Source organism: Mirounga angustirostris, unplaced genomic scaffold (assembly GCF_029215605.1).
Source record: "Mirounga angustirostris isolate CCGP_5_RB_7025 unplaced genomic scaffold, mMirAng1.0.hap1 SCAF_6, whole genome shotgun sequence".
NCBI lineage: Eukaryota > Metazoa > Chordata > Mammalia > Carnivora > Phocidae > Mirounga > Mirounga angustirostris.
Genome location: NW_026991714.1, coordinates 46,162,893 through 46,179,651, shown reverse-complemented (window position 1 = coordinate 46,179,651; position 16,759 = coordinate 46,162,893). Strand labels below are relative to the sequence as shown.

The following is a 16,759-nucleotide window of genomic DNA, read 5'->3' as shown; positions in this document are numbered from 1 at the left end:
AAAAATTAGAATCTTTTTTTTGTTTACTAGCAGTTTTTTTCTTTTGATATAAAAGTTATAATTAAATTGTTAGTAAAATAAAATAGAAAACTACATTTTTAATTTTAAATATCACAGATAATGCTACTCTATTATTTAATGTGCATACAATAAAGTAGGAATTTGGAAAGTCTGAGAGGCATACAGGAATAAAAGGAGTAACAAACATAGAATAGCAATGCGCTATGCTTCTAACACTATCTCCAGGAGTATAGGAAGAATGCCAGGATGAAAAACTCACAAGTAAACTAGAGGCCTTATCATACTGTGAGAAGATGCTGTAGATATAAGTTAGTATTTGAAGTTTATAGAAAAACTACATTTTAAATTTGACTCATTTAATGCAGTGGAGCCCTTCAACCCCAACCCATATACAATCAAGCAATCAATCTATTCATTAATCTAGTAAAAACAGAAGAGGAAAGGAGAAAGGAGAACTAAATAAGAAATAAAATCAATTATGTAAATCAAGAGCATAAATGTGAATGAGCTTAGTTTTTTACTTAAAAGACAAAGAGCTAACACATCTGTGTGTTAACACTATTTTATTTTTTTATTTTTTATTTTTAAAGATTTATTTATTTGGGGGGAAGGGGCAGAGGGAGAGAGAGAATCCTGAGCAAACTCCCTGCTAAGCAAAGACCCCAATGCAGGCTCTATTCCTTGACCCAGAGACCATGACCTGAACCGAAATCAAGAGTCAGACACTTAACTGACTGAGCCACCCAGGCACCCCAACACTATTTTTTTAAGATTTTATCTATTTATTTTGAGATAGAGGGGGAGTGAGAGTGAGAGCGCAAGCTGGGAGATAGAGGAAGAGGGAGAAGCAGGCTCCCCGCTGAGCAGGGAGCCCGATGTAAGGCTTGATCCCAGGACTCTGGGATCAGGACCTGAGCTAAAAGCAGACGCTTAACAAACTGAGCCACTCAGGTGCCCCCAACACTATTTTCTTTAATAAAAAAGTCTAAGTGGAGGGGCGCCTGGGTGGCTCAGATGGTTAAGCGTCTGCCTTCGGCTCAGGTCATGATCCCGGAGTCCCGGGATCGAGTCCCGCATCAGGCTCCCTGTTCCGCGGGGAGTCTGCTTCTCCTCCCTCTGACCCTCCTCCCTCTCCTGCTCTCTGTCTCTCGTTCTCTCTCTCTCAAATAAATAAATAAAATCTTAAAAAAAAAAAAGTCTAAGTGGATAAAGAGCATAAATAAAAAACTCACAAAAATACTGACAATAAAGAGCTGGGCAAAGATATGCCAGGACAACAGGGGGACATCAATTTCTGACAAATTGGTATACTAAGCAAAAATCATTAAACATGCCAAAGCAACGTGCTTTCTATTGCCTAAGATGTCACGATTCATGAAGAATCCATTATAATGGCAATGCTTTATGCATTGAATAACAAAGCAAAATTGTTAAAGAGCAGGAAAATTTTGAAAAATTATATATATAATATTATATATTTATTATATATATGTATATATAAAATATATAATAAATATAAAAGTAGTATATTTTAGTGCACCTTTCTCAGGAACTGATTATAGTGAAACAAAAATTAGGTTTTAAAGAATTTGAAAGATAAAATTACCCATCCAGACTGTGAGTGTATATGTGTGTGTATGTACATTTATAGTTAACAAGGAATATACATTTTTTTCAAATGCCAATAGAATATGTTCAAAACTGACTATATATTAGGCCACAAAATCATTTACAGCCACAATTTAATAAAACTATAATAAAAATGAGTAGAAATCAAAAACAAAAATATAAAGCTCTTTACAAGGGGAAAACATTAAAGAGGAAATCAAGACAAAAGTATAAAGAAAAAAATAAAATAGAATGAGATTGATTAAAATTAAAACATATAGTATGTCTCCTAGCTGTAGAGTATAGTACTCAAAGGAAATCCTAGAGCCCTAATTAACATATTAAAAACTAGAAACAATGAGAGTAAGTGTTCTAGGCATTCAACTCAGCATCCAGAAAAAGATCATTAATAAACCAAAAGAAGTCAGGAATAAAGAAATAATAAAAATAAAAGCAGAAGACAATACCAAAGAAAACAAACAAGCATAAACAACAACAAAAGGCAATGAAACTCAAAGCTGGTTTTCAACAAGTTTAAAATAAAATCTGTCCTCAGGGTAAATGTCTTTGTGGGTCAGCTCTCTGTATGTCTGGAGGTTGTTCCTGAAGACAAAGCCTAGAACCTAATCCTCCTTCATATCTGTGTCCATTTAATTCAGTGTGTTAACCCTTCCTGCTTGAAAAGACTAGAATGTTTCTGTTTTGTGCACTGAATTCAGATGAATGATATGGCATTTAAACACAAAAGACCTTTAAATATGGCTATCTGACTTTTCAAACTGAAAAGGAAAAATAATTAGTCCATGGCACATTCCTTCTAAACAGTTATTTAAATACTCACTTGAAGCCTTCTGGACTGAAGTGATCACTGAAGGCTTTGACAGACTATGTAACTGCTGCAATAAAACATTATGGTAAGAATAAGAAATGCAGGAGCTATGGAGTGGGTTCGCTATTTTTCATTCCTCTAGAGAACTTAAAGAAAAAAAGATTAGACGTCAGCAAGAATGGCAGAGTAAGAACTCCAAAAATCCATTCCTCCATAAAAGAAACAAGAACACTGGAAAATTTGTCAAAATCAACTTTTTCAGAACTCTGGAAATTAACCAAAGACTTGCAACAATCCAAGAAGTGCTTATTCAAGAAAAACAGCTAAATCTCACTAAGAACAGTGAGTTTTATGGCATTTTATCTCCCTCTATTCCCACCACTCTCTCCACGGATCAGCAGTAACTTTGAAAACAGATAGCCTAGCAACCACAGTGAAAAAAGCAGCCTAGCAGACATTGAAAGAAGCAGAATGGGTTTGGAGCTACCTAAGAGCATCATTCCTAGAAAACTGTCACTATTTGACCTGTCTGGCCCTTCCCTGGAAATCCACACTCAAAGGACTTGTCTTTATTTAATCGGATTCAGAGTTTGCTTAGTGCAAACAGCCTTTTCCCCAGGGGCATGTTAAAAAATCTGTAAAGACAGACTTCACAGAAATTGTTCAGAAACCTCACCATATTAGTTTCCTCTTGCTTTCACAACAAATTGCCTCAAACTTGACAGTTTAAACAATACAAATTTATTATCTTACAGTTCTATGGGAAAGAAGTCCAACACAGTCTCACTGGGTTAAAATAAATGTCTCATAAATGTCTCAGAAGGGCTCAGTTCCTTTCTGTAGGCTGCAGAGGAGAATCTATTTCCTTGCATTTTCCAATTTACAGAGGTCACTTATATTTCTTAGCTTGTGGCCTCCCTTCCTCCATCTTCAAAACCAGCAATGGAGATGTGTGGAGGACTCATAAGACCTTCTCACGTCCTATCACTCTGAAGTCCTGCCTCCTTCTTCCACTTTTAATGTCCTTATGATTACACTGGGTCTACCTGGATAATCCTGGGTAATCTCCCTGTTTTAAGGTCAGTTGATTAACAACCTTAATCCCGTCTGTATTCTTAATTCCTCTTTGACATGTAATCTAATATAGTCACAGATTCTAGAAATAGGATGTGAACATTTTGGGGAGTAACAGTATTCTACCTACTCATTAAATAAATAAACAGAAGACAAAAACCAAAAACCCCATCAATAGTAGTGACTACTACCACAACAATAACAATGGAAAGAAGAAAATATGGTTTCCAGAATGGCCACATTATATTATTATTTTTGAATTTTTATTTTTTAATTCTAGTATAGTTACAGTGTTATATCAGTTTCAGGTGTAAAATACAGTGATTCAACAATTATGTACCTCACTCAGTGGTCATTATGGTAATGTACTCTTAATCTCCTTCACCTATTTCATCCATCCCCTCAGCCACCTCCCTTCTGGTGGTAACCATCAGTTTGTTCTCCATAGCTAAGAGTCTGTTTTTTTGGCTTGTCTCTTTTTCTTTGTTCTTTTGTTTTGTTTCTTAAATTCCACATGTGAGTGAAATCATATGATATTTGTCTTTCTCTGACTGACTTATTTCACTTAGCATTATACTCTCAAGATGCAGCCATGTTGTTGCAGATGGAAAGATTTCATTCTTTTTTATGGCTAAGTAATATTCCATTATATCTGTCTACCTATCTATCTATATCTATCATCTATCTATCTCACAATATCACATCTTTATCCACTCATCTATTGATGGACACTTGGGTTGCTTCCATAATTTGGCTATTGTAAGTAATGCTGTAATAAATATAGGGGTGCATATATCTTTTTGAATTAGTGTTTTTGTGTTCTTTGGGTAAATACCCAATAGTGAAATTACTGTATCATAAGGTAATTCTATTTTTATTTTTTTGAGGAACCTCTATACTGTTTTCCACAGTGGTTGCACCAGTTTGCATTCCCACCAACAGTGCATGAGTGTTCCTTTTCCCCCACATCTTTGCCAATATTTGTTGTTTCTTGTGTTTTTCATTTTAGCCATTCTGACATGTGTGAGGTGATATCTCCTTGTAGTTTTGATTTGCAATCGTCTGCTGATTCTTGATGTTGAGCATCATTTCATGCCATATTATATTATTTAAAATATCTACTTTTCAACAAGAGTTATGAAACATGCAAAGAAATAGTAAAGCATGGTCCATGCACAGGAAAAGAAGCAGTCAAGAGAAAATGTCCACGAGGAAACCCAGATATTGAACTTATTAGACAAAGACTTTAAATCAGCTATTTTAAGGGACACTTGGGTGTCTCAGTCAGTCAAGTGTCCAACTCTTGATTTCAGCTCAGGTCATGACCTCAGGGTCATAAGATTGAGCCTCCTGTCAGGCTCCCTGCTGCGTGTGGAGCCTGCTTAAGATATTCTCTCTCTCTCTCCCCCTCTGTCTCTAAAAACAAAATAAAATAAAATAATCGGGGCGCCTGGGTGGCTGTAGGTTAAGCGTCTGCCTTTGGCTCGGGGCATGATCCTAGGATCCTGGGATCGAGTGCCACATCAGGCTCCCTGCTCAGCGGAGAGCCTGCTTCTCCCTCTCCCTCTGCCTACTGCTCTGCCTATTTGTGCTCTCTCTCTCTGTGTCAAATAAATAAATAAAAATCTTTTTAAAAAATTTTAAAAAATAAAATAAAATAAATCAGCTATTTTATTACATTCCAAGAGTTAAAAGAAACCATGTCTAAATATCTAAAAGAAAGCAGGAGAATGATGTTTCACTAAATAGAGATATTGATCAAGAACTGGAAATTGTAGAAAGAACCAAATAGAAAGTCTGAAATTTAAAAGTGCCATATGTGAGTTGGAAGAAGAAAGAATCAGTAATTTAAAGATCGGTTACTTGAAATAATCCAAGTTTAGGAGCAGAAAGAAAAAGAACAAAGAAAAATTAACAGAACAGAGACTCTGAGGCTTGTGGGACACCATCAAGCACTAGGCATAATGAAAGTTCCAAAGGAGAGGAGAGAGAGAAAAGTGTAGAGAGAATACTTGAAGATATATGGTTGAAAACTTCCCAAAGATGAGGGAAAACATTAATGCACACATTTAAGAAGTTTAACAAACTCCAACTTGGGTAAACTCAAAGAAACCCACATGTAGATATATCATGAAAAAGACAGAATCTTAAAAGCAGCAAGGAAAAGAAGTGACTTATCATGTACAGGAATCCTCAATAAGTCTAATAGTTGATTTTTCATCAAAAACCATGGAGGCCACAAGGCATTGGGAGACTTATTAAGAGTGCTGAAAGAAAAAGACTATCAACAAAGGATTCTATCTCTAGCAAAACTATCCTTTAGAAGGAGAAATTAAAACATTCATGGAAAATAAAATTTAAAAAACCCAGAAAATTCATCACTAGTCTCCGGCCTTACACATAATACTAAAGGTCCTTCAGGCTGCAAAGAAATAGTAACTCTAATACACATGAAGGAATAAAGAGCACTAGTATAAGTAACTAATAGTAGAGACAGTAAAACTATATTTCAAGCATAACTTTTTTTCTCCTCTCTGATTTAAAAGACAACAGCATAGGCTCAAAGTGGACTATCAGAGGGGGTAAAGATGGCAGAGGAGTAGGGGACCCTATTTCAACTGGTCCTGGAATTGAGCTGGATATCTACCAGACAACTCTGAGCACCCATGAAACCAGCCTGAGATGTAAGAAGATCTGGATCTCTACAAACAGAATATCGCAGGCGGTTGGTTTTGAGGTACGAAGCGGAGAGCCGTGATTCTGCGGGCAGATATTGGAGGATAAACGGCAGCGGGAGGGTGCCTGGCCGTGAGGATCCTACACCGCTGGTGAGCGACAGCCTCGCACACTGTGGACGGGGCACAGACTCGCAGATGGGTAGTGTCAGGAAAGGACTTTAGGGCAGCCTGCAGGGTGGAAAACCAGACCGGTGGGGTCGTGTGCACTCGAACCGCAGAATTCAGGCTAGCAATTGTGAAGACAATGGCTAGAATGGAGAAATCAATTAATGGCAACATAGAGTCTCTAAGGGCAGAAATAAAAGGTGAATTGGCAGAACTTAAAAATGCTATCAATGAGATCCAATCCAATCTAGATAATCTAACAGCTAGGGTAACTGAGACAGAAGAGAGAATAAGTGACCTGGAAGATAATATAATAGATAAAAAGGGAAAAGACGAGGCCAGGAGAAAACAACTCAGAATCCATAAAAATAGAATCAGAGAAATAAGTGACACCATGAAGTGTTCCAATATCAGAATAATTGGAATCCCGGAGGGAGTGGAGAGAGAGAGAGGACTAGAAGATGTATTTGAGCAAATCATAGCTGAGAACTTCCCTAATCTGGGGAATGAAACAAACATTCCAGTCCTAGAGGCAGAGAGGACCCCTCCTAAGATCAAGGAAAACAGGCCAACACCCCGGCATGTAATAGTAAAACTTGCAAATCTTAGAACCAAGGAAACCATCTTAAGGGCAGTTAGGGGGAAGAGATTCCTTATGTACAGAGGGAGGAACATCAGAATAACGTCAGACCTATCCACAGAGACCTGGCAAGCCAGAAAGGCCTGGCAAGACATATTCAGGGTACTAAATGAGAAGAACATGCAGCCAAGAATACTTTATCCAGCAAGGCTTTCATTTAGAATGGATGGAGAGATGCAGAGCTTCCACGACCAGCAGAAACTGAAAGAATATGTGACCACTAAGCTGGCCCTGCAAGAAATATTAAGGGGGGTTCTATAAAAGGAGAAAGTCCCCAAGAGTGATCTACAACAGAAATTTACAGGGACAATCTATAAAAACAACGTCTTCACAGGCAACATGATGACAATTAATTCATATCTTTCAATAATCACTCGCAATGTGAATGGCTTAAACGCTCCCATAAAATGGCACAGGGTTGCAGACTGGATAAAAAGACAGGACCCATCCATATGCTGTCTACAAGAGACTCATTTTGAACCTAAAGATCCATCCAGACTGAAAGTGAAGGGATGGAGATCTATCTTCCATGCCAGCAGACCTCAAAAGAAAGCTGGGGTAGCAATTCTTATATCAGACAAATTAGATTTTAAACTAAAGTCTGTAATAAGAGACACAGAAGGACACTATGTCATTCTTTTTTTTTTTTTTTTTAACATTTATATCTACTTTATTCACAACTGTCAAAAACTGAAAACACCCAAATGCCCATCAATAAATAACTGGATCAACTATTGTGGTATTCCCATACCATAAGATATTATTCAACAATAAGAAGAAAGAAACTGCTACTACCCCCAAAAAACATAGGTTAATCTCAGAAACACCTTGCAGAGCTAAAGAAGTCAGGTACTGAAAAGTTCATACCATATGATTCAATTTATATGAAGCTCTAGGAAAGACAAAGCTAATTCATAGTGACAAAAATCAGATTCTTGGATGCTTGGGAGGAGATAGAGGGATTGGCTGGGAAGGGACTGAAGAAACTTTCTGGGGTGATGGAAATGTCATTGACTGGAGAGATGGTTATGTGGGTGTATATACACCTTTGTCAAAATTTCTCAAACTGCCCAATTAAAATGCGGGACACTATGTCATTCTTAAAGGGTCTATCCAACAAGAATATCTAACAATTGTAAATATCTACACCCCCAACATGGGAGCAGCCATCTACATAAGCCAACTGTTAACCAAAATAAAGAGTCATATTGATAACAATACGCTAATTGTAGGAGACCTCAATACTCCACTCTCAACAATGGACAGATCATCTAAGCAGAAAATCAACAAGGAAACAAGAGCTTTGAATGATACATTGGACCAGATGGACCTCATAGATATTTACAGAACATTCCACCCTAAAACAACAGAATACTCATTCTTCTTGAGTGCACATGGAACTTTCTCCAGAATAGACCATATACTGGGTCACAAATCAGGTCTCAACCGATACCAAAAGACTGAGATTATTCCCTGCATATTCTCAGACCACAATGCTCTAAAACTGGAACTCAATCACAAGAAAAAATTTGGCAGAAATTCAAACACTGGGAAGCTAAAGACCACTCTGCTCAAGAATGTTTGCGTCAACCAGGAAATCAAAGAAGAACTTAAACAATTCATGGAAATCAATGAGAAAAAAAAACACATCGGTCCAAAACCTATGGGATACTGCAAAGGCGGTCCTAAGGGGGAAATACATAGCCATCCAAGCCTCACTCAAAAAAATAGAAAAATCCCGAATTCACCAACTAACTCTACACCTTAAAGAACTAGAGAAAAAGCAACAAATGACGCCTACGCCACGCATTAGAAGAGAAATAATTAAAATTAGAGCAGAGATCAATGAATTAGAAACCAGCAACACAGTAGATCAGATCAATGAAACTAGAAGTTGGTTCTTTGAAAGAATTAATAAGATCGATAAACCACTGGCCAGACTTATTCAAAAGAAAAGAAAAAGGACCCAAATTAATAAAATTATGAATGAAAGGGGAGAGGTCACGACTAACACCAAGGAAATAGAAACAATTATTAGAAATTATTATCAACAACTATTTGCCAATAAACTGAGCAATCTGGATGAAATGGAGGCCTTCCTGGAAACCTATAAGCTGCCAAGACTGAAACAGGAAGAAATTGACAACCTGAATAGGCCAATAACCATAACGAGATTGAAGCAGTGATCAAAAACCTCCCAAAAAACAAGAGTCCATGGCCTGATGGATTCCCTGGGGAATTCTACCAAACATTCAAAGAAGAAATGATACCTATTCTACTGAAGCTGTTTCAAAAAATAGAAACAGAAGGAAAACTTCCAAACTCATTCTATGAGGCCAGCATTACCTTAATCCCCAAACCAGGCAAAGAACCCATCAAAAAGGAGAATTTCAGACCGATATCCCTGATGAATATGGATTCCAAAATTCTCAACAAAATCCTAGCTAATAGGATCCAACAATACATTAAAAGGATCATCCACCACAACCAAGTGGGATTTATCCCCGGGATGCAAGGGTGGTTCAACATTCGCAAGTCAATCAGTGTGATAGAACACATTAATAAGAGGAGGGAGAAGAACCACATGGTCCTCTCAATTGATGCAGAAAAAGCATTTGACAAAATACAACATCCTTTCCTGATTAAAACTCTCCAGAGTATAGGATAGAGGGAACATTCCTCAAGCTCATAAAATCCATCTATGAAAAACCCACAGCAAATATCATTCTCAATGGGGAAAAGCTGAGAGCCTTTCCTTTAAGATCAGGAACACGTCAAGGGTGCTCATTCTCACCACTGTGGTTCAACATTGTACTAGAAGTCCTAGCAACAGCAATCAGACAACAAAAAGAAATAAAAGGTATTCAAATTGGCAAAGAAGAACTCAAGCTCTCTCTTTTCGCAGACGACATGATACTTTATGTGGAAAACCCAAAAGACTCCACCCCCAAATTACTAGAACTCATCCAGCAATTCAGTAATGTGGCAGGATACAAAATCAACGCACAGAAATCAGTTGCTTTCTTATACACTAACAACGCAACTGTAGAAAGAGAAATTAAAGAAACAATTCCATTTACAATAGCACCAAAAACCATAAGATACCTCGGAATAAACCTAACCAAAGAGGTAAAGGATCTATACTCTAGGAACTACAAAACACTCATGAAAGAAATTGAAGAAGACACAAAAAGATGGAAAAAGATTCCAGGCTCATGGATCGGAAGAATAAACATTGTTAAAATGTCTATGCTCCCCAGAGCAATCTAGACCTTCAATGCCATCCCGATCAAAATTCCAATGACATTTTTCAAAGTGCTGGAACAAACAATCCTAAAATTTGTATGGAATCAGAAAAGACCCCGAATCACCAAGGAGATGTTGAAAAAGAGAAACAAAGCTGGGGGCATCACATTGCCCGATTTCAAGCTATATTACAAAGCTGTGATCACCAAGACAGCATGGTACTGGCACAAAAACAGACATATAGACCAATGGAACAGAATAGAGAACCCAGATATGGACCCTCAACTTTATGGTCAAATAATCTTTGACAAAGCAGGAAAAAACCTGCAATGGAAAAAAGACAGTCTCTTCAATAAATGGTGCTGGGAAAATTGGACAGCCACATGCAGAAGAATGAAACTCGACCATTCTCTAACAGCATTCACAAAGATAAATTCAAAGTGGATGAAAGACCTCAATGTGTGACAGGAATCCATCAAAATCCTAGAGGAGAACATAGGCAGTAACCTCTTTGACATCACCCACAGCAACTTCTTTCAAGATACATCTCCAAAAGCTAGTGAAACAAAAGCAAAAATGAACTTTTGGGACTTCATCAAGATAAAAAGCTTCTGCACAGCAAAGCAAACAGTCAACAAAACAAAGAGGCAACCCACAGAATGGGAGAAGGTATTTGCAAATGACACTACAGATAAAGGGCTGGTATCCAAGATCTATAAAGAACTTCTAACTCAACACCCAAAAAACAAATAATCAAGTCAAAAAGTGGGCAGAAGATATGAAAAGACACTTCTCTAAAGAAGACATACAAATGGCTAACAGACACATGAAAAAATGTTCATCATCATTAGCCATCAGGGAAATCCAAATCAAAACCACACTGAGATACCACCTTACACCAGTTAGAATGGCAAAAATGGACGGGAAAGAAACAACAAATGTTGGAGAGGTTGTGGAGAAAGGGGAACCATCTTACACTGCTGGTGGGAATGCAAGTTGGTACAGTCACTTTGGAAAACAGTGTGGAGGTTCCTCAAAAATTTAAAAATAGAGCTACCCTATGACCCAGCAATTGCACTGCTGGGTATTTACCCCAAAGACATAGATGTAGTGAAAAGAAGGGCCATATGCACCCCAATGTTCATAGCAGCAATGTCCGCAATAGCCAAACTGTGGAAAGAGCCGAGATGCCCTTCAACAGATGAATGGATAAAGAAGATGTGGTCCATATATACAATGGACTATTAATCAGCCATCAGAAAAGATGAATACCCAACTTTTACATCAACATGGTTGGGACTGGAGGAGATTATGCTAAGTGAAATAAGTCAAGCAGAGAAAGTCAATTATCATATGGTTTCACTTATTTGTGGAACATAAGGAATAACATGGAGGACATTAGGAGAAGGAAGGGAAGAATGGGCAGGGGGAATTGGAGGGAGAGATGAACCATGAGAGACTGTGGACCTGAGAAACAAACAGGGTTTTAGAGGGGAGGAGGGAGGGGGGATTGGTTAGCCCAGTGATGGGTATTAAGGAGAGCACGTACTGCATGGAGCACTGGGTGTTATACGAAAACAATGGATCGTGGATCACTACATCAAAAACTAATGATGTATTGTATGGTGACTAACATAACATAATAAAATTAAAAAAAAAAGACAACAGCATAAATCAGTAATTACAAGTCTATACTGATGGGATCATGATGAATAAAGGTGTAATTTGTATGGCAATAATAGGACAAAGAAGGGGAAAGGGAAGAGAGTTGTAAAGGAACAAAGCTCTTTATACTATTGAAATTAAATTATTAATCCAAAGTATAATATTGTTAAGATGCTAATTGTGATCCTCAAGGCAACCACAAAAAATAAACTAAAAAAATATAGTAAAAGAAACAAGAGAAATAAAATGGTATACAAGAAAATAGCTATTTAATATAAAAAGTCAGTAATGGAGAAACATAAAAACCAAAATGACATAATAACATATAAAAAAAATTTTAAAAAAACATAGCACAGTAGACCATAAACTCTATCATGTCAGTAACTACATTAAATGTAAATGGATTAAACACTACTCAAAGGCACAGACTAGCAAATAGATTTAAAAAATAAAAAATAAAAACATGACCCAATTATATGTTGTCTACAAGAGACACACTCCAGAGTCAAAGACAGGAATAGGTTGAAAGTGAAAGGTTATAAAAAGATATACCATACAAATAGTAACCAAACAAAAACCAGAGAGGCTACACCAATACCAAACAAAATAGACTTTAAAACAAAAATTACTAGCAACAAAGTAGGGCAATTTTAAATGATACTCTCAACACATAAAAGATATAACAACTATAATCATACATTTACATAATAACAGAGTCTCAAGATACATGGAATAAAAACTGACAGAATCAAAAAGAGAAATAGATAATTCAACAATAATATTTGAAGACATCAATATTCCAGTTTCAATAAAGGGTAGAACAACTAAACAGAAAATCAACAAGAAGACTTGAACAACAGTATAAACCACACGTACACATAAAACTCCATCCAAAAACAGCAGAATGCAGATTCTTCTCAAATGCACATGTAACATTCTCAAGGACAGACTATAAGTTAGGCATAAAACAAGTCTCAATATGTTTAAAAGGATTAAAATCATACAGAGTGTGTTCTCTAACCACAGTGGAATAAAATTATGAATCAATGACAAGAGAAGATTTGGGAAATTCACAAATATGTGGAAATTAAGTAACACACTCTTAAGTAACTAAGTGGTCAAAGATATCACATGAGATATTAGATAATACTCTGAGATAAATTAAAATAAAAAGACAACATACTAAAACTTACGGGATACACATAAAGCAATGATTAGAGTAAAATGTGTAATTATAAACAGCTATATTAAAAATAAATCTCGAATCAATAATCTAACATTCCACCTTAAGAAGCCAGAAAAGAGTAAAGTAAATCCAAGACAAGCAGAAGGAAGGAAATAATAAACATTAGAGCATAAATAAATTAAACAGACAATAGAAAAATGAAAGAGAAAATCAATAAGACCAAAACCTGATATTTTGAAAAGATCAAAATGGACAAAATTTTAGATAAACAGACCAAGACAAAACAAAAGAGAGAAGACCAAATTACTACAATTAGAAATGAAAGAGCAGTCATTACTATCAACCTTACAGAATTAAAAAGGGCTATGAGGGAATATTATAAACAAGTGTGTGCCAATAAATTAGATAATCTAGATGAAATAGACAGTTTCCAGAAAGTCATAAATTACTAAAACTGACTCAAGAAAAAATGGAAAGTCTGAATAGATGTATAAAAATTTTAAAATTACATTAGTAATAAAAAACATCCCACAAAGAAAATCCGAGGCTCAAATAGCTTTACTGGGAATTCTATAAAACATTAAAGAAAAATTAATGTGAATCCTTCACAAACCTCTTTCAAAATAGAGCAGCACTCTAAGAGGCTAGTTTTACCATGATAATAAAACCAGACAGAGACAGCCTTAATAAAAGGACACTATAGTCCAATATCCCTTATGAGGACAGACACAAAAATAATCAAGAAAATTCTAATAAGGTGAATCCAACAACATATAAAACAAATTAAGCACCAAGACCAAGAGGGTCTAATCCTAGGAAGGCAGGGTTGGTTTAACATATGAGAATCAATCAGTGTAATCAAGAGAGTGTGGTACTCAAAAATTAACTTGAAATGGATTAAAGCCTTAAATGTAAGACCTGAAACCACAAAACTCCTAGAAGAAAACATAGGGGGAAAGGTATCTAATAGTTTAGCAGTTTGGGCTATGTCACCAAAGGCACAAACAACAAAAGCAAAATAAACAAGTGGGACTATAGCAAACTAAAAACCTTCTGTATAGCAAAGAAAAAAATAGACAAAATGAAAACGGCAATGCACTAAATGGAAGAAAAATTAGCAAACCATATATCGGAAATACAGAAGAAACTTATAAACTCAATAGTAAAAAAACAAATAAATTAAATAATGGACAAAGGACGTGAATAGGCATTTTTCCAAAAAAGACTAAGAAGTGACCAAGAGATTCACGAAAAGGTGCTTAACATCACTTATCATCAGAGAAATGCAAATCAAACCCACAATAAGATATCACCTCACATGTGTTAGAATGATTATTATAAAAAACACAAGAGACAATGAGTGTTGGTGAGGATGTGGAGAAAAAGGATCCCTTGTACACTGTTGGTGGGAATGTAAATTGGTATAGCCATTATGGAAAACAGTATGGAGGCTCTTCAAAAAATTACAAATAGAACTACCATATGATCCAGCATTCCCACTTCTGGGCATATAATTGAAGGAAATGAAATAGTATCTCAAAGAGACATATCTACTCCCATGTTCACTAGAGCATTATTCACAATAGCCAAGATATGGAAACAATCTAAGTGTCCAACAACAGATGAGTGGATAAAGAAGTTGTGAGATTATATATATATATATAAAATTCCCTTCTAGCATTTAAAAGAATCATCTTGCAATTTTGAATTTAGATGAGCACTGTTTTAGACAGAAACATTAGTAAGGTAACAATATCTTATGTTAACAATAAATGTCTACATACTCCAAGAAAGAGGTTGGATTCCATTCAACTTGTTGGTTTTTTTTCTCTGTTCTCCTTCCAAAAGCTACATGAGCATTACCACTCCAAAACCACAATACCTGCTTCTGAACATAACATGGGCTAGACTTCACCTATGAATTTAATTATTCACAGGAGTAAGTTGACTTTTTCAAATTCTGGTTAAATTCAATTCAATACATAACTGATCTAAAAGTGAGTTAATCCCACCCAACCACCAAAACTATGATATAATGAGTAATAAATTTATTTATACTAAGCCAATACTAGAGTCCTGAACTGAAGTTATCCATTAAAAAAAAAAAAAAAAGTTCCCCACAACATTCCCAAGTCTGCTTTAGGTCACAAGTGAGCTATTAAGCAAAACACAGAAATGATAGAGGAACCTTTTTTAAGTGGGTGTTAGCAGATGTTAGCCAAGCAAATACTTCAGAATAATAAAATTAAATTAAGGGGTGCTCTACTAATGTTTTCACCAGACGACTAATACAGACTCAAGATAGTTCCTAGCCAACAGTAAAGGCACCAGAACTTCAGATACATTTGTTAAAATGTTGGTGCTGTGAGGAGGGCCAAAAGCCAAGTATGCATTTGGCTAAAACAGTTGTCAAGCTACCATTTACAGATGATAACTAGAACCCAGGCATCAGGCTAAGCTTATAGTTGTAAGCATACGTAGTCTTACATTCAATCCTCACAAAAACCTTCTGATTATATTATCATTATCCTTCCCATTTTACAGATGAAAAAACATTTAAAAAGTTAACATCTAAGCCTATTGTCCTCATGCTATAACTTGGCAGTACAGGGACACAAATTCAAAGCCTATGCTTTTAACCACAACATGCCACTTCTGGGTGCTTCACCTTGGTGAATCTTTCCTAGGATATAATTAAGAGCAGATGTAATGAATGCTTGAGCCATTAGACCCCAAGTAATCATTTGTTTGTGGAAACATCTGTCTTACTTGGCAAATATCCGAGGTTTAGATAAAATTTCATAGTTTGGTCTAGAGAATTAGAACTTTCAGAATTATGAAACTTTGATGATCAAAAAGGACCACCTACTGAGAGTCTCTGCCTTCTATAATGGACAGAACTCCCCCTAAGAAACCTAGGGGATCACAAGAATGTTCCTCTCCTCAGGATCATGACTTAGTCTTCTATGTCTTCCAGGAGAGACAATCCACCCTTACTTAGCCTTTTGAAAACACTTTTTTTCCACACTTGAGAAGAATGGAAGCATCTACAATCTTTTTTTATAAGAAAGGAAAATATCAAACAATTGGAAAGCTGAATTTCTTAGGATTGAATACATTGGATGCCAATTATAGTAAATGCTCATTTGCCAAATGTGTTACCCCATCAATAAAGACTGGGATTAAACCCTCAGAAAGCAACCATAAGATTGGTCAAATAAATTAATAAAAAAACTAAATTAAATGATAGTTGCTTCTCTATAGATTTTTCAATGTCCCTCTCAATATGTAGCACCAGGATTGGATACAATACTTCAGAGGCATTCAGAGAGTGAGACTATAACAGGGCTAATTCCTTTCTTGTTGTTTATACTGTAAGTTTCTATTACTGACTTCTAAGGCGAATTAGCTTTATTATGATATTGAATGATTGTATCTATATAATTGCAGAAAGCCATTGATATCTCCAGTATTTCAATGTGTGGTGTCTTTAAGTCACTCTTCTCCAACCCTATTCTTACCTAGTGGTTCACATCAGGTTAACCTGTCATTTTAACTTCTGAAGTCTTTTTGAAATCTATGGTCAACTAATCCTTTAGAAATTCCTATACTTTTTGTTAACATCTCCAATTCTCACTGAAATTATT

At 36.1% G+C, this 16,759-nt stretch overlaps 1 protein-coding gene across 2 annotated transcripts in view; it reads right to left on the bottom strand.

Moving 5' to 3' along the window:
• Window positions 1-16,759, bottom strand: part of HMCN1 (hemicentin 1) — a 482,205-nt gene that overhangs the window by 162,062 nt on the left and 303,384 nt on the right. The window lies entirely within an intron of this gene.